We start from the raw sequence: 23,821 nt of genomic DNA, 5'->3' as shown, positions 1-23,821 counted from the left end.
ACAAGTTAGGTATGATGATAGTACTGTCTACATGGGGTTGTAATGAGAGTTGGAAGCTTTGATATACGTGGAGAACTTAGGAGAGGCACACGGGATATGAACTGCCTAAGTTTGGGAGAAATACCCTGTAGTTCCACCTCCTTCTTCATGGCTAATAGTAGATATTCTGCAATAAGTACATTCCCTAATTTGTAATTATTTGTATATTAATTACTGCTTAGGGTATTTTCAATTTTTTTACAATCACAAATTTTGCTGCAGTAGGCATCCTGAAACAAAAATCTTACAATTTTTAACTTCTTACAATTTTTTGCTTCTTAAATAACAATAAAAACTGTTAAAAACCAGTGCTGATGAAGTATGAGAAAAAGAGTTAATCTCAAGTACTAATAGTTGGAATACAAACTGGTAGATGAATACAGATGTCTGTTAGAGGTAAAATTTGCATATACTATGATCTCATTCTTTTTTTACATTTTTTTTGAAAATTAAAAAAAAAATGGAACGCTTCACAAATTTGCATGTCATCCTTGCACAGGAGCCATGCTAATCGTCTCTGTACCGTTCCAATTTTAGTACATGTGCTGCTGAAATGAGCAATGATCTCTCATTCTAACTTTAGGACTCTAATCTGCAGAAACAGATATAGACTAATTTTCAAAAATTCAGATAGGTATTAGATTTTATGTACTAAATCAAATATTTATGAGAAAACTTTTTAAAGCTAATCCAAATGCATTTTTTCTTTTGTCAAAGCGGAATATTAACTTGGGTCATGTGGACAAAAAAGTGTCCTATCAGTAAACAAAAGGCGTTGTGGTCATAAAGCCCTCAGGGATGGCATCCCAACTCCCATCCCAAGGTGTGCCCTGAGGGGATTCAGGAGGGAGAAAACAGGATACTGGCCCTGGATAGTTAAGATGCATGTCAAAAGAATGGTTTCAGGGACGACTTCCCTGGTGATCCGGTGGGTTAGACCCCGAGCTCCCAATGCAAGGAGCCAGGTTGCATCCCTGGTTGGGGAACTAGATCTCGCACGCCACAACTAAGAGTACGCATGCCGCAACCAAGACCCGGTGCGGCCAAAATAAATTAATTAATTTATTAATTAAAAGAATGGTTTCAGAGAATTTAAAGAATTAAAACCATTGAAAGAATGGTTTCCAGACTTCCCTGGTGGGCCAGTGGTTAGGACTCCGGGCTTCTACTGCTGGGGGCGAGGGTTTGATCACTGGCTGGGGAACTAAGATCCTATATGCTGCTCAGACAAAAAAAAAAAAAAAAAAACCTTTTCTAGTACATCTGAGAAATTATAGCAATTAGTAGATTCTAGGAAAGAAACTGTAAACCTCTTACTTGACTGACTACTCATCAATGCTTTTTAAGTTCTTTCTCTTCTTTTGAAAAAATTGCATGCCTTTTCTTCACTTAGAAAATCCCTTATCTGCAAAAATTAGCCTCTACATAGTACAATCCATGATTAAATGAGCAGACAAGAATAAAATATTATATCTACCAAAACCACTAAATGTTCTAAGATCCGTGTGATGAGGTTATTTTATGGGAAAAATTACATATGATACAATCTGTTAATTCTGGAAAAGTCTGAAACACACCGTCTTCGTGATAAAGTTTACTCTTTAGTAAATAGCATTACAGAGAAGTTCTTCTATGTTATATCCTTTACACATTGGACTTTGAGAATTAATTAAAAGGCGTAGAAGAGACACAGATTTTCAAAAACTTTGTTGTTGCTGGCTAGAGAAGCCCTCATTCCATCTAATAAGTACAAATCATCCTTAGATGATTTGTACTTGTTAGATTTCCTTAGAATTTCCTTAGAATTTTAAAGACTCTCTTGAAGCCCTCCTCATAATGTTTTTTGATTAGTGACATAGAAGCTGAAAAGGGTTACAGAGAGGTTAAAACCCTTGCCGTTCACATAGCTAATTGGTGTTTGCTAATAGTCATTTTTTATTTCAATGAAAAGGAACTCTAGAACAAACCATCTAGACTTGTATACTATTTGATAACCCTTCCCAGGTCGTTCCTCTGTATCCTACATTAGGAAAATTGCAGCAGTTTACTGAGCAGCGACTCTGGCCCAGAGAATTGATGAGGAAAACCTCACTCCAGCAGCCATTATTTATGGCTGGGCTGGAAGCAGCGTGACTTTGGTCCCAGGGGTAAGAAACTTGATGTAGAAGGGATTTCACTTGACAGCTGAGGTGTCATTCCCTCCTCTGAGATACTCTCTAACTACTGTGGGGAGATACTACAACCCCTGAGGAAATGAAGTAAGCTAGCATCTTGTTAACCAGGAGTGTCTCAAAATGGACAAAAATATTTTGCGTTGCAGAGATCAGCGTTTGGGTGATCAGAAATTGACTGCAGTTGAACTTGCTGCTTTCTTGATGCAAAGGAGCTAGAAAAAGACAATAAATCGTACCCGGGTTTCTGTTAAGATGGGGAACTAGCACAGGATGCTGGCTTCCCTCACCACTAAAATCAATTTTGGAAGAATTTTGTCATAAAAATTTTGTTAAAATATTACTGGGGTGGTCTTGGCACCCCTGTAAGTCACTTGACAGCACTGGGGAGGGCTTATTTCTGGGCTATTTATTCCACTGTTTATAGGTCTGTCTTTAAGCCAGTACCACACAACTTTAATTACTATAGTTTAGAGTAAGTTTTGAAATTAGGAGCTGTGAGTCCTCCAGCTTTCTCCTCCAGCTTTCTTCTTTTTCAAGATGACTTTGGCTTTGGGGTCCCTGGAGATTCCATATGAATTTTAGGATGGATTTTCTTTTTCTTTTCCTTTCTTTCTTTCTTTTTTTCTTTTTTTTTGGCCACGTGGCATGCAGGATCTTAGTTCCCCCACCGGGGGTCGAACCTGTACCCGCTGCAATGGAAGTGTAGCATCTTAACCACTGGACTGCCAGGGAGGTCCCAGGATGGATTTTCTATTTCTGCAAAATCATTGTTGGGATTTTGATGGAGAGTGCATGGAGCCTGCAGACCACTTTGGGTGATATTGTCATTAACAATATTAAGTCTTCCAATGAACACAGGATATGTTTCCATTTATTTGGGTCTGCTTTCATTTCTCACAGCAATATTATGTAGCTTTCATTGTATGCCTTTCATCTCCTTGGTTAAGTTAATCCTAATTCCTTAGCATTGTATTCGTCTTTGATGCTCTTGTGAATGGAATTATGTTTCTTAATTTCCTTTTTTGGTTGCTTGTTATTAGTGTATAGAAAAGTAACTGATTTTTTTGTGTGATTTTGTGTCCTACTACTTTCCTTAATCGGTTTGTAAGCCTTGTTCCTGATTTGAGAGGAAAAGTTTTAAATATGATGGGTTAAAACCCCATTTAGCTGTGGGGTTTTCATGAATGACTTTTATTATGTTGAGGTAGTTTCCTTCTACTCCTAGTTTATCAACGTTTTTTCTTTTTTGGCTGCACCAGGTCTTAGTTGCTGCATGTGTGATCTTTGTTGCGGAATGTGGCCTCTTTTAGTTGTGACATGCAGGATCTAGTTCCCTGACCAGGGATCAAACCCGAGCCCCCTGCATTGGGAGCACAGAGTCTTAACCACTGGACCAACAGGGAATTTACCTTGTCAACTATTTTTATCATAAAGAGATGTTGAATTTTGTCCAGTGCTTTTTCTATATCAATTGAGATGATGGAGTGCTTTTTTCTCTTCATTCTTTTGATTTTAAAGTTTTAAAAACTTTAAATCCGAATTCAGTTTGCTAGTATTGAGTATTTTTGCATCAATGTTCATAAGTGATATGGCGCTTTAGTTTTCTTTTCTTGTAGTGTCCTTGTCTGAATTTGATATCAGATTACGGTAGCCTCATAGAATGAATTAAGAAGTGTTTCCTTCTCTTCAATTTCTTGGAAGGATTTGATAAGGATCGATGTTATTTCTTCTTTAAATGTTTGGTGGAGGGGCTTCCCTGGTGGCGCAGTGGTTAAGAATCTGCCTGCCAGTGCAGGGGACATGGGTTCGAGCCCTGGTCCGGGAAGATCCCACATGCAGCGGAGCAACTAAGCCTGTGTACCACAACTACTGAGCCTGTGCTCTAGAGCCCGCGAGCCACAACTACTGAAGCCCATGTGACACAACTACTGAAGCCCATGTGCCTAGAGCCTGTGCTCCACAACAAGAGAAGCCACCGCAAGGAGAAGCCCGCACACCTCAACAAAGAGTAGCCCCCGCTCGCTGCAACTAGAGAAAACCCGCGCACAGCAACAAAGACCCAACACAGCCAAAAAATAAATAAACAAGCAAACAAATAAATAAAATAAATCTATTTTTTAAAAAAATGTTTGATGGAAATCACCAGTAAAGACATCTGGTCCTGGGCTTTTTTTTATTGCAAGGTTTTTGATTACTGAGTCAATCACTCTGTTAGGAGATCTAATCAGATTTTCTATTTCTTCATGATTCAGTTGTCATAGATTGTGTATTTCTAGGAATTTATTCATTTCATGTAGGTTATCCACCTTGTTGGTGTACAATTGTTTGTACGATACTCTTATAATTCTTTTTAATTTCTTAAAATCAGTAGTAACGTCCCCATTTCCATCTCTGATTTTAGTAGTTTGCCTTCTCCATTTAAAAAAAAAATCTTATTGAATGAGATTTATTTGTTTGTTTATTTATTTGGCTGCACCTCGAGGCACGTGGGATCTTAGTTCCCCAAACTTAGTTCCCCGACCAGGGATCAAACCCACCACATGCCCTGCATTGGAAGTATGGTGTCTTAACCACTAGATCACCAGGGAAGTCCCATGTCTTCTCTATTTTTTGATTAGTAAATTATCTAACCATTTGTCAAGTTTGTTGATCTTTTCAAAGAACCAACTTTTGGGTTTTTTGATTTCCCTGTTGTTTTTCTATTCTCTATTTCATTGATCTCTTCTCTAATCTTTGCTATGTCCTTCCTTCTGCTAAGTTTGGGGTTCGTTTGGTCTTCTTTTTCTAGTTACTTATGGCATATAATTAGGTTAGTGATTTCAGACCTCTGTTCGTTTTTACTATAGTCATTGAGGGCTATAAGATTTCCTCTTAGCACTGCTTTTGCTGTATTCTATAAGGTTTGGGGTGTTGTGTCTTTATTTTTATTTGTCTCAATGTATATTCTAATTTCCCTTGTGAGTCCTTCTTTGACCCTTTGACCCTTTAAGAGTGTGGTGTTTCTTGTTTGTTTGTTTTTTATAAATTTATTTATTTATTTTTGGCTGCATTGGGTCTTCGTTGCTGCACGCGGGCTTTCTCTAGTTGCAGTGAACGGGGGCTACTCTTTGTTGCGGTGCACGGGCTTCTCATTGCGGTGACTTCTCTTGTTGCAGAGCACAGGATCTAGGCACGCGGGCTTTAGTAGTTGTGGCACGTGGGCTTCAGTAGTTGTGGCTCGCGGGCTCTAGAGCGCAGGCTCAGTAGTTGTGGCACACGGGCTTAGTTGTTCCACTGCATGTGGGATCTTCCCGGACCAGGGCTCAAACCCGTGTCCCCTGCGTTGGCAGGCGGACTCTCAACCACTGTACCACCAAGGAGGTCCCAAGAGTGTGGTGTTTAATTTCCACATATTTGTAATTTTTTTTCTTTTTCTCTTTTGCTGCACCGCGTGGCTTGTGGGATCTTATTTCCCACCGCCCCACCCCCCCAGGGATTGAACCCTGCCCCCTTCAGTGGAAGTGCAGAGTCCTAACCACTGGACCACCAGGGAATTTCCTCTAGTTTTCTTGATAGATGTGAAAGGTGGTATCTCATGTGGTTTTCATGTGCATTTCCCTAATAGTGATGTTGAGTATCTTTCATGTGCTTGTTGGCCGTTTGTACATCTTCTTTGTAGAAATGTCTATTCAAGTCCTTTGCCCATTTTTTGATTCAATTGTTTCCTTGATGTTGAATTTTAGGCGTTCTCTACATATTGCAGATTATAATCCCTTATCAGATATGTGATTTGCAAATATTTTCTCCCACTCTGTGGGTTGCCTTTTTACTCTGTTGATAGAGTCCTTTGATGTGCAAAAGCTTACATTTTTATGAAGTTTGATTTGTCTATGTTTTCTTTTGTTGCCTGTGCCTTTGGTGTCATGTACAAGAAATCATTGCCAAATTCAAGGTCATAAATATTTAGCCCTATGTTTTTTTTCTAACAGATTTATAATTTTGTCTCTTACATTTAAGTCTTTGATCCTCTTTGAGTCAAACTTCGTATATGGTATTAGGTAAGGATCCAACTTCATTCTTTTGCATGTGACTATCTTGTTTTGCCACCACCGTTTGTTGAAGACTGGAAGATGAAAACATCTTTCCATTTGTTTGTGTCTTTTTAAATTTTTTCAGCAATGTTGTGTAGTTTTCAGTGTAAATGTCTTTTACCTCCTTGGTCAAATTTATTCCTAAATTAATTTTTATGATCTTGTAAATGAAACTGATTTCTTAATCTCTTTTTCAGATTGTTCTTTTTTTTTTTTTTGGCCATGCTGGTGTGAGGATCTTAGTTCCCCAACCAGGGATCAAACTGGTTGCAATGGAAGCATGGAGTCCTAGCCACTGGACTGCCGGGGAATTCCCTGCTCATTTTTAATGTTTAGAAATGCAATTGATTTTTGTGTGTTGATTTTGTATCTTGAAATTTTACTGAATTAGCCTTAACAGTTGTTTTTTTCCCCCCATGGAATCTTTAGGGCTTATTTCTTATAAAATTTTGTTATCTATGAACAAAGATTGTTTTACTTTTTCTTTTGCAGTCTGGATGCCTTTTTTTTCTTTTTCTTGCCTCCAATGCTATTCTGAATAAAAGTGGGGGAAACGGAATCCTCATCTTATTTTTGTTCTTAGGGGAAAAGCTTTAAATTTTTCACCATTGAGTTGTTGATTTTTCATATATGGACTTTATTATTTTAAGATAGTTTCCTGCTGTTCTTAGTATATATTGTGTTTTTATCATGAAAAGCTGCTAATTTTGCCAGATGCGTTTTTGGCATCATTTGAGATTATCATGTGTTTTTTTCTTTTTTCCCTTCATTCTGTTACTAGAGTATATTACATTGATCAATTTTTGTATATTGGAACTTCCTTGCCTTCCAGGAATAAATCCCACTTGCTCATCGTGTATGATCCTGTTTTTTTTTTGTTTTTGGCCACGCAGTGCAACATACGGGATCTTTGTTCCCTGAACTCATGCCCTCAGCAGTGAAAGTGCAGAGTCCTAACCACTGGGCTGCCAGGGAATTCCCTATAATCCTTTTAATATACTGCTGGATTCAGTTTCGAATGACTTTCAAGAAGGGCACCATTCCCTATTCAATGGGAAAAGGACTGCCTTTTCAATAAATGATGATGTCAAAACTGGATGTCAGCATGAAAAAGAATGAAGTTGGATTCTTTTTTCTTTTATTATTATTTTTTATTTTATGTGGTTAAAAAACACCATCATAACCATTTAAGAATATATGCTACAATAGTGTTAACTATACGCACATTTTCTGCAACAGATCTCTGGAACTTTTTCATCTCGCAAAACTGAAACTCTATGTATTGAACAATTTTCTTTTTCCCTCTCTTCAAACTCACTGACAACCATGATTCTACTTTCCGTTCCTAACATTGTGACTATTCTAGGTACCTCATATAAGTGGAATCATGTAGTATTTGTCTTTTGTGACTTGCTTATTTCACTGAGCATAATGTCCTCAAGTCATCCATATTGTAATATGTGACAAGATTTCCTTTTTTTAAGGCTGAATGATATTTCATTGTATGTATACACAGTACAACATTTTGTTTATCCAGTCATCCACTGGTGGGCCTTTGTGTTGCCTCCATCTCTTGGCTATTGTGAATAATGCTGCTATGTTTTCTTTTTTTTTGGCTGTGTTGGGTCTTCGTTGCTGCACACGGGCTTTCTCTAGTTGCGGTGAGCGGGGACTACTCTTCATTGCTGTGTGTGGGCTTCTCATTGCCGTGGCTTCTCTTGTTGCAGAGCACGGGCTCTAGGCACGTGGGCTTCAGTAGTTGTGGCATGTGGGCTCAGTAGTTGTGGCTCATGGGCTCAGTAGTTGTGGCTCACAGGCTCAGTAGTTGTGGCTCTCGGGCTCCAGAACGCAGACTCAGTAGTTGTGGTGCACAGGTTTAGTTGCTCCATGGCATGTGGGATCTTCCCGGACCAGAGATTGAACCTGTGTCCCCTGCACTGGCCTGCGGACTCTCACCCACTATGCCACCAGGGAAGTCCCAATGCTGCTATGTTTTCAATTGTTTTGGATTTATACCCTGAAGTGGGATTGCTGGATCACACACTAATTAAATTTTTAATTTTTTGAGGATCCTCCATACTGTTTTCCATAGTGGCTGCACTGTTTTACATTCCCAAAAATATTGCATGAGAGTTCCAAATTTATTTTGTTATATTAAGAGCACTTAACATGAGATCTACTCTCTTAAATTTTAAAGTATACACTCTATTATTGTGAAGTTCTATATATTCCTTATCAGATATATGGTTTGCAAATATTTTCTCCCGTTATGTAAATTGCCTTTCACTCTGTTGATTGTTTCCTCTGCTATGCAGAAGTTTTTAAGTTTGATGTGGTCTCATTTTTCTATTTTTGCTTCTGTTGCCTGTGCTTTTGGCGTCATGTCCAAGAAATCATTGCCAAATCAAATACCATGAAGTTTTCCCCTGTTTTCTTCTAGGAGTTTTATATGTTTGAGGTCTTACATTTAGGTCTTTAATCCATTTTGAATTAATTTTTGTATATGGGGTAAGGTAAGGGTCCAGCTTCTTTCTTTCACATGTTGATATCCAGTTTTTCCAATACCATTTGTTGAAGAGACTGTTAAAAGATAAACTGAGGCATATTAAAATTTTTGAAGAGTTTATTTGAGCAAAAATCGATTCAAATTTGGCAGCATCCAATCTGGCAGGTAGAAAGGAGTTTCAAGAAACTGTACAGAAGGGGACTTCCCAGGTGATCCAGTGATTAAGACTCTGTGCTCCCAGTGCAGGGGGCCCGGGTTCAATCCCTGGTCAGGGAACTAGATCCTGGATGCCGCAACTAAGAGTCTGCATCCACAACTAAAGATCCCACGTGCCGCAACTAGGACGCAGCACAGCCAAATAAATAAATAAATTTTTTTTTTTAATCTCTGGTGGTCAAGTGGTTAGGACTCCACACTCTCACTGCCAAGGGCCCAGGTTTAATCCCTGGTCAGCGAACTAAAATCCCACAAGCCACAAGGTGCGGCAAAAAAAAAAAAAAAAAGAAGCTGTACAAAATGAAAGGCTTTTATAGGCAGAAGGGACCAGGAACAGGGAAATTATATGAGGCAAAACTGCAAAAATCATGTTGGTTATTACAAAGTTACTTTCCTTTAGGGGATGGAAGGGGTCTATAAGGCAGATTACTTAACTAGTAATAATCTAAGTAAGACAACTAAAACTATAATTAAGTCTCAGTTTTGTGACATGGGCTTAGCATAAGCAGCTACATTTTGGACCCTTGCACTGTTATCAAAGACCATTTGACCATGTACTTGAGGGTTCTTTTCTGGGTTCTCTATTCATTCCATTGGTCTACAAGTCTGTGTTTATGTCAGGACCACACTGTTTTGATGACTGTAGCTTTGTGGCATGATTTGAAATCAGGACATATGATACTTCCACTTCTTTTTCTTTTGAAGTTGGATTCTTACTTTACACCATATATAAAAATTAATTTGAAATGGATCAAAGACCTCTGATGAAGTGCTAAAACTATAAAACACTTAGAATAAAACATAGGGAGATAGCTTCATGACATTGGATTTGGCAATGATTTCTTGGATATGGCACCAAAAACACAGGTAACAGAAACAAAAATAGACAATAGGACTATATCAAAATTAAAAACAGCAAAGGAAACAAGCAACCAAAAAAAAAAAAAAAAAGGGAAAAAGAAACAATCAACAGAGTGAAAAGTCAACCTACGGAATGGGAGAAAATATTTATAAACCATGTATCTGTTAAGGGATTCATAGCCAGAATATATAAAGAGCTCCTTCACAGTAATGTATTGTACACTTACCAATGTGATCAAGACCCCTGTGAACTAAACTCTGACATAGGGCCGGAGAGTTGATATCCTCCGAGGTAGGACAGTGAAGGTCTAATTGCCAGCTTTGCCAGCTGAGAGCAAACTGCTCCTGGTGGGCCTTATGGACAGGGACGTGTTCTTTCTCACCCCTAAGCTCTCACTCCACAAGTCCGGGAACCAGTAAAGGGGTACAGCCAGCTGCTGTCTATTCCAATTATGCATTGTGGAACTGGGAGAAAAACACAAGATGTGTTTGGGGACCCATGGGGCTCACCCACGGGGCTCACTGTGTGAAAGATGTGAGCTAAACCTCCATTGATCACCTGACCTCCACAAGCCCCTACTCTGACTGGGGGGCCACAGGGACATGGGTTCTCCTGAAATCAGTGTCCATTCAGAGCCAGTGTCCAGTAGTCCCTGAAAAGTCTGATCATTTCCTTTTCCCTAAAGCACAGTGAACCTGGTAAAAGGCCATCAGTGCCTTTGGTGAAGGCTGGGAGGAAGATTAACAGCATGAATTTCAGGCAGTGCCCTGGGAACCTTGCTCTGAGGACCTGTTCTCTTGTTCATTCAAGGGCTCTGAGCCTGTAAACTAGCTCAAGTGTGGGAACTGATTGACGGGCCATGACGCCCTGATTTTCTGATTCAGGTGAGACTTCTATTCAACTGACCTAGAAATTTTCTGATTCTACACATAAAGTAAGGACACAATAGTCTTCCTATCTATCTTATTTGTAGGAACACCATCAACTAGCCTTTGGCAGTGGGCCCCTCCCACCTGGGATCCAGTTATTCCCTGGCATTTCGGTTTCCCAAAGCATGACTGCAGTTCCCACTGGAAGGTCTGGCCGACAGAGAAGAGTGACCACGGAGCTCTTCAAGGGTGCCAGCTCTCCCTCACAAATGTATTTCTTCCAGTATTAGTGAAAGGTAGGTGTTCTGGACCTTCCCAGTGCTGGTGAGTACGTCTTAAAAGACAAATCCACTCTTAACATTTGAATCTCCCTAAGCCTTTGTCTCCCTGCCTCTTCATTAAACTAAGGCAGTTCTGCTATTTCCAGCTCACGATTCGGGCAACTTTTGGTCCACGTTTCAGCCAACCAACCAGCTAGCATTTTCCAACTCCCAGGTGGCAACGTTCAGTGTACTTGAATCAGTAAATTAGCCTGATCTGGACTCACATTCCCTCCACCGTTCTCCCAGCCTCTCAGTATCCGTCCCCACCCTTCCCCCAGACTCCTGGCTGTAAAATTAGAGACTCAAGGAGTTCTTTGGAGTGCAGTGCACCTCCTCAGGGGCCGCACTTCGTACCCCCCCTTTTAGCTACCCATTGGTACATGACTAGCGAGTCACGGGGCTAGGGTGGCGAGGCGGTGGCTCCTGAGGAGAACCCCCTGCGAGCTGCCTCAGCCCAGGCAGGGGCAAAGAGCCCGACTCCACCAGGGAAGGGGATGGGGGCCAGGGGGGCTACTTCCACGGGGTGTGGGGCTCTCCACCTGTCAAAAAGACTCATCAGAACTTGGGGCTCAGTGTCTCCACCTTCCCCAGGGTCTTCCCACCCCACCCCGTTCCACCTCGCAGAATCCCATGCTCGCAAAGCAGCACCCTCACCTCCACAGCAAACGCTGCGCGACTGGCCGTTCAGCTTGCCTTGTGACTCACGGTAAGTCACAGGAGGAGACTGTGCTTTTTTGTTTTCAGCCACTTCAGCCCTGGCGCTACAAGAGATAAGGGTCTCCTTCAGGGAGGACACAGCCACCTTCGGCTCATTGTACAACACTTGAGCTGGGAGTCTGAGTACCTGGGCTCACCCTTTTCTTCCACTACTTTGTCCAGCAACTAGTCGATCTCTTTATGTTCATTAGTTTTTCCACAATGCTTGCAAATATTTACAGTAGCAAGGACATGGAAGCAACCTAAATATCCATCAACAGAGGGATGGATAAAGAAGATGTGGCACATATACACAGTGGAATATTACTCAGCCATAAAAAAGAACGAAACTATGCCATTTGCAGCAACATCGATGGACCTAGAGATTGTCATACAGAGTGAAGTAAGTCAGAGAGAGAAAAACGAATATCATATAACATTGCTTATTTGTGGAATCTAGGAAAATGGTACGAATGAACTCACTTGCAAAGCAGAAACAGAGTCACAGATGTCGGAAACAAACTTACAGTTACCAAGGGGGGAAGGGAGGTGGGATGAACTGGGAGATTGGGATTGACATACACACACTGCTATGTGTAAAATAGATAAGTAATGAGAACCTACTGCATAGCACAGGGAACTCTACTCAGTGCTCTGTGGTGACCTAGAAGGGAAGGACGTCCAAACTAGAGTGGGTGTATGTGTACCTATAACTGACTCACTTTGCGGCACAGCAGAGAGTAGCACAACATTGTAGAGCAACTGTACTCAAGGTCAATTAATAAAAAATAAATAAAAATAAAAGATTGCAGAGGAAGAAAATGCTCACAAATATCATATACACAGTCATCTGCCTCCTTGCTTCTCACAGGCGATCTATTAGCAGTATCCAATGGATATATTTTGTGCGTCTCGATCGCCAGGTCACACCACGGACCATTGGTAAGCTGTTCACTACTGGAACTAGAGTCATTACGGTCTTTATATAATTAGATTAGGGGCCAATTCTAGAAACTGCAGACCAATTCAGAAAACTCATCTTTAATACTCTGCTCCTCTAGAGCCACTCTTGGCACCAAAATCTATTAGTCAGGGTTCTCCAGAGAAACAGAACCAATAGGGTAGGTGGAGAGAAACAGAGACCGAGAGAACTTAAGGAACTGGCTCTGTGACTGTCTGCACTCAGCAAGCTGGCAGCCAGAGACAGCCGACAGGACAGCCGCAGCTGCGTCCCAAGGCCTGAGAAGAGGGAAGGTCATGCTCTAAATCTAGTCCAAATCCTGTGGCCTGGGAACAGAGAGATGGTGTAAGTTGCACTCTGAGTCCTGGTCCCAAGACAGGTGGGGACCAGCATCCCAGGCTGAAGACAGTCAGGCGGAGATGGAACACTCCCTCGCTCAGCCTCTGTATTCTCGCCGGGCCTTCAGTGCCTTGACTGAGACCATACTTCACGGGGGGCGGAGCACCTTCACGGGGGGCGGGGCACCTTCACTGGGGGCGGGGGCTATATCTGCTGTACTCAGGCTGCCGGTTCCAATACCAACCTTGTCCAGAAACACCCTTCAAGACACACTCAGAATAATGTGTAACCAAATATCTGGGCACCCCATAATCCAGAGAAACTGGTATGTTAAATTAGCCATCACAGCCTAGTTTCCACTCCTCCAACCCTTCCGTGATGTTAAAAGCACCTAGTTCCTAGTACTGAATCCTGTATCAGTGAGCGTCCTCATAAGACATTCAGTAACTGGATGACGTTTTAATAAAAGTACTATTTTAAAGGATGAAGGGAAACTACAAGGTGGAGGGAAACCACAGAGGAGAATGTCATGTAGAGTCAGGGACTGAGTGTGCCCTGAGGACGCCAGCGGGGCGGTACCCGACCCGGAGGGAGAAAGCTGACCGAGAGGCTTCCAGGTGGAACTGTGGCCTTTGGTCAAGGGACTCATCTGAACCACAGTGACCCCACGGGGATGTTTCCACTTCACTTTCCTTCCTCCCTAGTGTTGTCAAGTGTAGCAAACAGAAAAACAGACACCTAGCTCGTTTTGAGTTTCAGTCAAACAACGCATGATAGTTCAGCATAAATGTGTTCCAAACCTTGCCTGGTGCGTACTTACACTAAAAAAGTTTTCATTGTTTACCTGAAATCCAAGTTTAACTGGACATCCATATCTTATCTAGCAACATTATTCTTCCCTCCAGTTTCCTCCCAGACTCAACTGGAGGTCAGAGGGCACAGGAGCCTGTGTGGTGTGGTCCATGCACGTGCACCTTCGCAGATCAGAGGGCAAGACGGAAGAAAGTGGAGAATGGGTGTGGGGAGACAAATACACGTAGGTAACAATCCTCTCCTGGTTAGAACACCTGAAGGGCACCTGTTGTCTGCATCAAACTCTGAATAATAAACCCTTTATTAGGTTGAGAAACTTTCTTTTTTTTTAGGCCTTTATTTTTCCATGGCAGCTTTAGGTTTACAGCAAAATTAAGAGGAAGGCACAGAGAGTTCCCGTAGACCCGCCCCCGCCATGTGTATCATCCACGGATACCAACATTTCCCACTGTAGGGGTACATTTGTTACGGTTGATGAACCTACATTGACACGTCATAATCACCCTAAACCCATAGTTTACTGTAGGGTTCATTCTTGGAGTTGTACGTTCTATGGGTTTATAAACATGTATAATTATAGTATCACACAGAGTATTTTCACTGCCCTAAAAGTCTTCTGTGCTCTGGTTATTCATCCCTCTCCCCACACAACCCTTGGCAATCACTGATCTTTTCGCTTTGTTGTCTCCGTAGCCTTGCCTTTTTCAGAATGTCATAATGGTGGAATCATATTGCATGAAACTTTCTCAGATTGGGTTCTTTCTCTTCATAACTTACATTTAAGTTTCCTCTGTGCCTTTTCATGACATCATAGCTCATTTCTTTTTCACACTAATATTACACTGTCTGGATGCACCACAGTTTATTCATCCACTCACCTACTGAAGGACATGTTAGCTGTTTCAAGTTTGGCAATTATGAATGAAGCTGCTACAAACATCTGTGTGCAGGTTTTTGCATGGACGTAAGTTTTCAGCTCATTTGGGTCAATACCAAGGAGCATGGTTACTGGATCATATAGTAAGAGTAGGTTTAGTTTTTTAGAAACTGCCAAACTGTCTTCCAAAGTGGCTGCACTGGGGCTTCCCTGGTGGCACAGTGGTTGAGAATCCTCCTGCCAGTGCAGGGGACACGGGTTCGAGCCCTGGTCCAGGAAGATCCCACGTGCCGCGGAGCAACTAAGCCTGTGCGCCACAACTTCTGAAGCCCGCGCACCACAACTACTGGAGCCCACACGCTTAGACCCCGTGCTCCACAACAAGAGAAGACACCACAGTGAGAAGCCCGTGCACCACAATGAAGAGTAGCCCCCGCTCGCCGGAACTATGGAAAACCCGTGCGCAGCAACAAAGACCCAACACAGCCAGAAATAAGTAAATAAATAAATTTATTAAAAAAAAAAAAAAGTGGCTGCACCATTGTGCGTTCCCGGCAGCAGTGAGTGAGAGTTCCTGCTGCTCCACACCCTCCAGCATTTGGTGTTGTCAGTGTTCCAGATTTTGGCCATTCTAGTAGGGGTGGTATCATATTGCTGTTTTTATTTGCATTCCCATAATGATATATAATGTGGAGCATCCTCTCATATGCTTCTTTGCCATCTGAATACCTTCTTTGATGAGGTGTCTGTTAAGGTCTTTGGCCCATTTTTTAAATCAGGTTGTGTGTTTTCTTTCTCTTTTAAAAAAATGCTTTATTTATTTATTTTTGGCTGAGTCGGGTCTTAGTTGCAGTGTGTGGGCTCTTCCTTGTGGCGCATGGACTTCTCTTTAGTTGTGGCTCACAGGCTCAGTAGTTGTGGTGCTCAGGCTTAGTTTCCCTGCAGCATGTGGGATCTTCGTTCCTTGACCAGGGCTTGAACCTGTGTCCCCTGCATTGGAAGGCAGATTCTTAACCACTGGACCACCAGGGAAGTCCCTTTATTTATTTATTTATTTATTATTTATTATTATTATTATATTTTATAATTTTATTTTATTTTTGGCTGCATTGGGTCTACACGTGGGGGCTACTCTTCGTTGTGGTGCGCGGGCTTCTCCTTGCGGTGGCGTCTCTTGTTGTGGAGCACGGGCTCTAGGTGTGCAGGCTTCAGTAGTTGTGGCTCGCAGGCTCTAGAGTGCAGGCTCAGTAGTTGTGACACATGGGCTTAGTTGCTCTGTGGCACGTGGGCTCTTCTCAGACCAGGGATTGAACCTGTGTCCCTTGCATTGGAAGGTGGATTCTTAACCAATGGACCACAAGGGAAGTCCCCCCCACCTTTTTTTTTAAATATAGTTGATTTACAATGTGTCAGATAGGTTGGGTGTTTTCTTATTGTTCTGTTTTGAAGAGTCCTTTGTACATCTTGGCTAACCGTCCTTTATGAGACACACCTTTTGCAAATATTTTCTCCCAGTCTGTGGCTTGTCTTCTTGTTCTCCTGCCACTGTCTTTCCCAGAGCACAAGTTTTTCATTTTAATGGAATCCACCTTATCTTTGATGTCTCTCAAGGACGGTGCCTTTGGTGTTATATCTAAAGAGTCATTTCCATACCCAAGGTCAGCTGAGTTTTCTGCTATGTTATCTCCTAGAAGTTTTATAGTTTGGCATTTTACATTTAGGCCTGTGATCTATGTTGAGTTAATTTTTGTGAAGAGTGTAAGTTCTGTATCGAGATTCTTTTTTGTATGTGGATCTCCAGTTATTTGAGCACCGTCTGTTGAAGGGATTATCTTTGCTCCATTGTATTGTCTTTGTTCCTTTGTCAAAGATCAGTTGATCTATACCCATGAGGGTCTATTTCTGGGCTGTCTATTCTTTTCCATTGATCTATTTGTCTATTATTTCACCAATACCACAGTGTCTTGATTACTGTAAATTTATGGTAAGTCTAGTAGTGAGGTAGCATCAGTCCTCCAACTTTGTTCTTCTTCAGTATTGTGTTGACTCTTCTAGGTCTTTTCCCTCTCCTCATAAACTTAAAAATCAGTTTGTCCATATCGACAAAATAACTTGCTAGGATGTTGGTTGGGATGCCATTGAATCTATAGATCAAGTTGGGAAGACTGACATGGTGACAATATTGAGTCTTTCTATCGGTGAACATGGGCTATCTCTCCATTTATTTAGTTCTTCTCTGATTTCATTTATTAGAGGTTTGTAGTTTTCCTCATATAGATCTTGTACATATTTTGTTAAATTTATATGTAAGTATTTAATTTTGTTTTTTGGGTTTTTTTAATAGATCTTTATTGGAGTGTAATTGCTTCACAATGCAGTGTTAATTTCTGCTGTACAACAAAGTGAATCAGCCATTTGCATACACATGTCCCCATATCCCCTCCCTCTTGAGCCTCCCTCCCACCCTCCCTATCCCACCCCTCTAGGTCATCGCAAAGCACCAAGCCAATCTCCCTGTGCTATGCTGCTGCTTCCCACCAGCCAACTGTTTTACATTCAGTAATGTATATATGTCGATGCTACTCTCACTTTGCCCCACCTTCACCCTCCCACCCCATGTCACCAAGTCCATTCCAAGTCCAATGTCTACCTCTTTATTCCTGCCCTGCAACTAGGTTCATCAGTTCCTTTTTATTTTTTTTTTTTAGATCCCATATATATGCGTTAGCATACAGTATTTGTCTTTCTCTTTCTGACTTACTTCACTCTGTATGACAGACTCTAGGTCCATCCACCTCACTACAAATAACTCAATTTCATCTCTTTTTATGGCTGAGTAATATTCCATTGTATATATGTGCCACATCTTCTTCATCTATTCATCTGTTGATAGACATCTAGGTTGGTTCCATGTCCTGGCTATTGTAAATAGTGCTGCAATGGACACTGTGGTGCATGTCTCATTTTGAATTATGGTTTTCTCAGGGTATATACCCAGCAGTGGGATTGCTGGGTCACAGGGTAGTTCTGTTTTTAGTTTTTTTAAGGAACCTCCATATTGTTTCCCATAGTGATTGTATCAGTTTACATTCCTACCAACAGTGCAGGAGGGTTCCCTTTTCACCACACCCTTTCCATCATTCACTGTTTCTAGCTTTTTTTTTTTTTTTTTTTTTTTTTTTTGTGGTACGCGGGCCTCTCATTGTTGTGGCCTCTCCCGTTGCGGAGCACAGGCTCCGGACGCGCACGAGCCCAGCCGCTCCGCGGCATGTGGGATCTTCCCGGACCGGGGCACGAACCCGCGTCCCCTGCATCGGCAGGCGGACTCTCAACCACTGCGCCACCAGGGAAGCCCTGTTTCTAGCTTTTTTGATAATGGCCATTCTGATTGGCGTGAGGTGATACCTCATTGTAGTTCTGATTTGCATTTCTCTAATAATTAGTGATGTTGAGCATCTTTTCATGTGCCTCTTGGCCATCTGTATGTCTTCCTTGGTGAAATGTCTATCTAGGTCTTCTGCCCATTTTTTAACTGGATTATTTGTTCTTTTGATAGTGAGCTCCATGAGCTGTTTGTATATTTTGGAGATTAATCCTTTGTCTGTTGTTTCATTTGCAAATATTTTCTCCCATTCTGAGGGTTGTCTTTTCATTTTGTTTATGGTTTCCTTTGCTGTGCAAAAGCTTTTAAGTTTAATTAAGTCCCATTTGTTTATTTTTGGTTTTTTTTCCATTACTCTAATAGGTGGGTCAAAAAAGATCTTGCTGTGGTTTATGTCAAAGAGTCTTTTTCCTATGTTTTCCTCTAAGAGTTTTATAGTGTCTGGTCTTACATTTAGGTCTTTAATCCATTTGGAGTTTATTTTTGTGTATGGTGTTAGGGAGTGTTCTAATTTCATTCTTTCACATGTAGCTGTCCAGTTTTCCCAACACCACTTATTTATTTATTTATTTATTTTTATAAATTTATTTATTTACTTATTTTTGGCTGTGTTTGCTCCCCACCGCTGTGCACGGGCTCCCTCCAGCTGCGGCGAGCAGGGGCCACCCCCCGCCGCGGCGCGCGGGCCCCCCACCACCGCGGCCTCCCCTACTGCGGAGCACGGGCTCCAGGCGTGCAGGCCTCAGCAGCCGTGGCACACGGGCTCAGCAGCTGTGGCCCGCAGTCTCCAGAGCTCAGGCTCAGCAGTTGTGGTGCATGGGCCCAGCCACTCCGCAGCATGTGGGATTCCCCCCGGGCCAGGGCCCGAACCCGCATCCCCCGCACCGGCAGGCAGACTCCCAACCACTGCGCCACCAGGGAAGCCCTCCCAACACCACTTATTGAAGAGGCTGTCTTTTCTCCATTGTATGTTCTTGCCTCCTTTGTCGTAAATTTGGTGCCCATATGTGCGTGGGTTTATCTCTGGGCATTCTATCCTGTACCATTTATCTATATTTCTGTTTTTGTGCCAGTACCATACTGTCTTGATTACTGTAGCTTTGTGGTATAGTTTGAAGTCGGGGAGCCTGATTCCTTCAGCTCCGTTTTTCTTTCTCAAGATTGCTTTAGCTACTCGGGGTCTTTTGTGTTTCCATATGAATTGTAAGATATTTTTTGTTCTAATTCTGTGAAGAATGCCATTGGTAGTTTGATAGGGATTGCATTGAATCTGTAGATTGCTTTGGGTAGTATAGTCATTTACACAATATTGATTCTTCTAATCCAAGAGCATGGTATATCTCTCCATCTGTTTATGTCATCTTTGATTTCTTTCATCAGTGTTTTATAGTTTTCTGAGTACAAGTCTTTTGCCTCCTCAGGCAGGTTTATTCCTAGGTATTTTATTCTTTTTGTTGCAACGGGAAATGGGAGTGTTTCTTTCATTTCTCTTTCTGATTTTTTGTTGTTGGTGTATAGGAATGCAAGAGACTTCTGTGCATTAATTTTGTACCCTGCAACCTTACCAAATTCATTCATTAATGAATTAATGCTTAATTGATTAATTCTAGTAGTTTTCTGGTGGCATCTCTAGGATTTTCTATGTATAGTGTATAGTATCATGTCATCCTCAAACAGTGACAGTTTTACTTTTTCTTTTCCAATTTGTATTCCTTTTATTTCTTTTTCTTCTCTGATTGCCATGGCTAGGAATTCCAAAACTATGTTGAATAAGAGTGGCGAGAGTGGACATCCTTGTCTTGTTCCTGATCCTAGTGGAAATGCTTTCAGTTTTTCACCATTGAGTGTGATGCTTGCTGTGGGTTTGTCATATATGGCCTTTATTATGTTGAGGTAGTTTCCCTCTATGCCCATTTTCTGGAGAGTTTTTATCATAAATGGGTGTTGAATTTTGTCAAAAGCTTTTTCTGCATCTTTTGAGATGATCATATGTTTTTTATTCCTTAATTTGTTAATGCGGTGTATCACATTGATTGATTTGCGTATATTGAAGAATCCTTGCCTCCCTGGGATAAATCCCACTTAATCATGGTGTATGATCCTTTTAATGTGCTGTTGGATTCTGTTTGCTAGTATTTTGTTCAGGATTTTTGCATTTATGTTCATCAGTGATATTGGTCTATAATTTTATTTTTTTGTGATATCTTTTTCTGGTTCTGGTATCAGGGTGGTGGTGGCTTTGTAGAATTAATCTGGGAGTGTTCCGTCCTCCCTCTGCAATTTTTTGGAAGAGTTTGAGAAGGGTCAGTGTTAGCTCTTCCCTAAATGTTTGACAGAATTCGCCTGTGAAGCCACCTGGTCCTGGAATTTTGTTTGTTGGAAGATTTAAAATTATGGTTTCAATTTCATTACTTGTGATAGGTCTGTTTATATATTTTCTAATTCTTCCTGGTTCAGTCTTGGAAAATTGTACCTTTCCAAGAATTTGTCCATTTCTTCGTGATTGTCCATTTTATTGGCATATAGTTGTTTGTAGTAGTCTCCTATAATCCTTTGTTTTCCTGCAGTATCAGTTGTGATTTCTCCTTTTTCATTTCTAATTTTATTGATTTGTGTCCTCTCCCTTTTTTTCTTGATGAGTCTCACTAAGGGTTTATCAATTCTGTTTATCTTCTCAAAGAAACAGCTTTTAGTTTTAATGATCTTTGCTATAGTTTTCTTCATTTGTATTTCATTTATTTCTGCTCTGATCTTTATGATTTCTTTCCTTCTACTGACTTTGGGCTTTATTTGTTCTCTTTTCTCTCATTGTTTTAAGTGTAGGGTTAGATTGTTTATTTGAGATTTTTCTTGTTTCTTGAGGTGAGATTGAATTGCTATAAACTTCCCTCTTAGAACTGTTTTTGCTGCATCCCATAGGTTTTGGGTCTTCCTGTTTTCATTGTCATTTGTTTCTATGTATTTTTTTATTTCTTCTTGGATTTCTTCAGTGATCTCTTGGTTATTTAGTAGCACACTATTTAGCCTCCATATATTTGTGTTTTTTCCAGTTTTTTTCCTGTAATTGATGTCCAATCTCATAGCATTGTGGTCAGAAAAGATGCTTGATACAATTTCAATTTTCTTAAATTTTCCAAGGCTTGATTTGTGACCCAATATGTGATCTATCCTGGAGAATGTTCCATGTGCACTTGAGAAGAAAGTGTATTCTACCATTTTTGGGTGGAATGTTCTATAAATATCTATTAGATCTATCTGGTCTATTGTGTCATTTAAAGCTTGTGTTTCCTTATTTATTTTCTGTTTGGATGATATGTCCATTGGTGTAAGTGGGGTGTTAAAGTCCCCACTCTTATTGTATTACTGTTGATTTCTTCTTTCATGGTTGTTAGCATTTGCCTCATGTTTTAGGGTGCTCCTATGTTAGGTACATAAACATTTATAATTGTTATATCGCCTTCTTGGATTGATCCTTTGATCATTATGTAGTGTCCCTCCTTATCTCTTGTAACAGTCTTTATTTTAAAGTCTATTTTATCTGATATGAGTATTGCTACTGCAGCTTTCTTTTGATTTCCATTTTCATGGAATATCTTTTTCCATCCCTTCACCTTCAGTCTGTATGTGTTCCTAGGTCTGAAGTGGGTCTCTTGTAGACAGCATATATATGGGTCTTGTTTTTGTATCAATTCAGCCAGTCTTTGTCTTTTGGTTGGAGCATTTAATCCACTTACATTAAAGGTTATTATTGATATGTATGTTCCTATTACTATTTTCTTAATTGTTTTGGGTTTGTTTTTGTGGGTCTTTTTCTTCTCTTGTGTTTCCCGCTTAGAGAAGTTTCTTTAGCATTTGTTGTAAAGCTGGTTTGGTGGTGCTGAAATCTCTTAGCTCTTGTTTGTCTGAAAAGCTTTTGACTTCTCCATCGAATCTGAATGAGATCCTCGCTGGGTAGAGCAATCTTGGTTGTAGGTTTTTCTCTTTCATCACTTTAAGTATATTCTGCCACTCTCTTCTGGCCTGCAGAGTTTCCACTGAGAAATCAGCTGCTAACCTTATGGAGATTACTTTGTATGTTATTTTTTGTTTTTCCCTTGCTGCTTTTAATATTTTTTCTTTGAATTTAATCTTTGTTAGTTTGATTAATATGTGTGTTGGTGTGTTGCTCCTAGGGTTTATCCTGTATGGGACTCTCTTTGCTTCCTGGACTTGGGTGACTATTTCCTTTCCCATGTTAGGGAAATTTTCAACTATAATCTCTTCAAATATTTTCTCAGACCATTTATTTTTCTCTTCTTCTTCTGGGACCCCTATAATTCGAATGTTGGTGTGTTTAGTATTGTCCCAGAGGTCTCTGAGATTGTCCTCAATTCTTTTCATTCTTTTTTTCTTTATTCTGCTCCTTGGCAGTTATTTCCACTATTCTGTCTTCCTGCTCACTTATTCATTCTTCTGCCTCAGTTATTTTAACATTGATACCTTCTAGAGTATTTTTTTAAATTTATTTATTTTATTTATCTATTTTTGGCTGCATTTGGTCTTCGTTGATGTGCACGGGCTTCCTCTAGTTGTGGCAAGTGGGGGTTACTCTTCATTGTGGTGCACGGGCTTCTCATTGAAGTGGTGTCTCTTGTTGCGGAGCACGGGCTCTAGGCACACGGGTTTCAGTAGTTGTGGCACGCGGGCTCTAGAGTGCAGGCTCAATAGTTGTGGCGCATGGGCTTAGTTGCTCCACGGCATGTGGGATCTTCCCGGACCAGGGCTTGAACCCATGTCCCCTGCATTGGCAGGCAGATTCTTAACCACTGCACCACCAGGGAAGCCCTAGAGTAATTTTAATTTCAGTTATTGTGTTGTTCATCTCTGTTTGTTTGTTCTTTAGTTCTTCTAGATCTTTGTTAAACATTTCTTGTATTTTCTCAATCTGTGCTTCCATTCTATTTCTGAGATTCTGGATCGTCTTTACTATCATTACTCTGAATTCTTTTTCAGGTAGATTGCCTATTTCCTCTTCATTTATTTGGCCTTGTAGGTTTTTATCTTGCTCTTTCATCTGTGATATATTTTTTTGCCGTCTCTTTTTTTTTTTAAATGAGTAGGATTGTGTCCCTGTTTTACTGTTTGTTTGGCCTGAGGCTTCCAATACTGGAGTCTGTAGGCTGTTGGGTAGAGCTGGGTCTTGGTGCTGAGATGAGGAACTCTGTGAGAGCTCAGTCCAATGAATATTCCCTGGAGTCTGAGGTTCTCTGTTAGTCCAGTGGTTTGGCCTCGGAGCTCCCACCACAGGAGCTTCCCTCCAACCTCGGGCTCGCGAATCAAGATCCCGCAAGCCACGTGGGGTGGCAAAAAAAAAAAAGAGAGAAAAATAACAAAGTAAAAAACCAAAATTAGACTAGGAAACTAACAGATATGTTAGAAAGAATGTAAAAATAAAAATATAGATGAATCAACAACCAGAAGGTACATCAGTACCACAATAGTAAAAAAGAGGAGGCGGGAAAGGAAAAAAAGAAAAAAAAATGGTGGGGGGAAGGCCTTGGCTGTGGAGGGTGGGGCCTAAGGAAGGGCAAGGTTTGGGCAGTGGGTGGGGCCAATGCTCAGGGCCCACAGGGCTGGAAAAAGCCCTGGGAGCTATGGGGGCTGGGGCTTAGGCTCAAGGAACAGAAGGGGCCCAGGTGTGCCCCCCACCCTGCT

General features: G+C 41.1%; 1 non-coding gene across 1 annotated transcript; it reads right to left on the bottom strand.

Moving 5' to 3' along the window:
* Positions 1–493: 493 nt before the first annotated feature.
* On the bottom strand, positions 494–600 carry LOC136137897 (U6 spliceosomal RNA). Its single transcript, XR_010656758.1, has one exon. It is a non-coding gene; the product is annotated as a U6 spliceosomal RNA (small nuclear RNA).
* Between the last annotated feature and the right edge of the window lie 23,221 nt (positions 601–23,821).

The sequence above is a fragment of the Phocoena phocoena genome, chromosome 18 (assembly GCF_963924675.1).
Source record: "Phocoena phocoena chromosome 18, mPhoPho1.1, whole genome shotgun sequence".
Taxonomy (NCBI): Eukaryota; Metazoa; Chordata; class Mammalia; order Artiodactyla; family Phocoenidae; genus Phocoena; species Phocoena phocoena.
This window is presented reverse-complemented; position numbering and strand designations above follow the sequence as displayed.